The sequence below is a fragment of the Rhipicephalus microplus genome, unplaced genomic scaffold (genome assembly GCF_043290135.1).
Source record: "Rhipicephalus microplus isolate Deutch F79 unplaced genomic scaffold, USDA_Rmic scaffold_200, whole genome shotgun sequence".
NCBI lineage: Eukaryota > Metazoa > Arthropoda > Arachnida > Ixodida > Ixodidae > Rhipicephalus > Rhipicephalus microplus.
Window position 1 is genome coordinate 232,501 of NW_027464771.1, and position 662 is coordinate 233,162.

General features: G+C 57.6%; 1 non-coding gene across 1 annotated transcript; it reads right to left on the reverse strand.

Annotated features, from left to right (window-relative positions):
• Positions 1-36: 36 nt before the first annotated feature.
• LOC142791961 (5.8S ribosomal RNA) lies at positions 37-189 on the reverse strand. Its single transcript, XR_012890540.1, has one exon. It is a non-coding gene; the product is annotated as a 5.8S ribosomal RNA (ribosomal RNA).
• Between the last annotated feature and the right edge of the window lie 473 nt (positions 190-662).

Sequence of the window (662 nt, forward strand, 5' to 3'; positions counted from 1 at the left end):
TCCCTTGTGCGCCGAAGGCTCTCTTGATATGTGATCCGACCCTCAGACAGACGAAGCCAAGGGAAGACCCAAGGCCGCAATGTGCGTTCAAAGAATCAGTGCTCAGTGTGTCCTGCAATTCACACCAAGTCTCGCAGCTGGCTGCGTTCTTCATCGACCCGAGAACCGAGTGATCCACCGCTTAGAGTCGTGAAAAAGTGTTTGTTCAATTCCGTACAGTCAAAACCAAACGTTTCTGGCACTCGGCCAAACAGTGGCCAAGAAGGGCGCTTTTCAGCGCACGCTTGGACTCCAAAACTCTGCCGCGCCTTTTTCGGCTGCCGCAAATCGAGCAAACGGTGTGTTTCGGACGGCGTTTCGCTTTCGCTACTTGCGAGTGCTTTCGTGGTCCACCCCTCTATAAATACTCGGGAGGCGTCGAAGCCGGTTCTCCAAGCCGGACCCGTAGGTATCGTTGTGTGCTCGCTCTCATTGGCCCGCCTAACCAGAAAATGCCTGCGGTACACCCATTTGGATAAGAGTGCACGCAGATGCGGGCCTCGACGGCTACACATTTCCTCGGGCGGCCGCCTCCCGGCCTCCGTGGAGCGCGGGATGCACGGTCCCATCGACAAGCCTCTCCCGTTTTTACCGTGGCGTCGCGGTTCACCACGGCAGGCGGG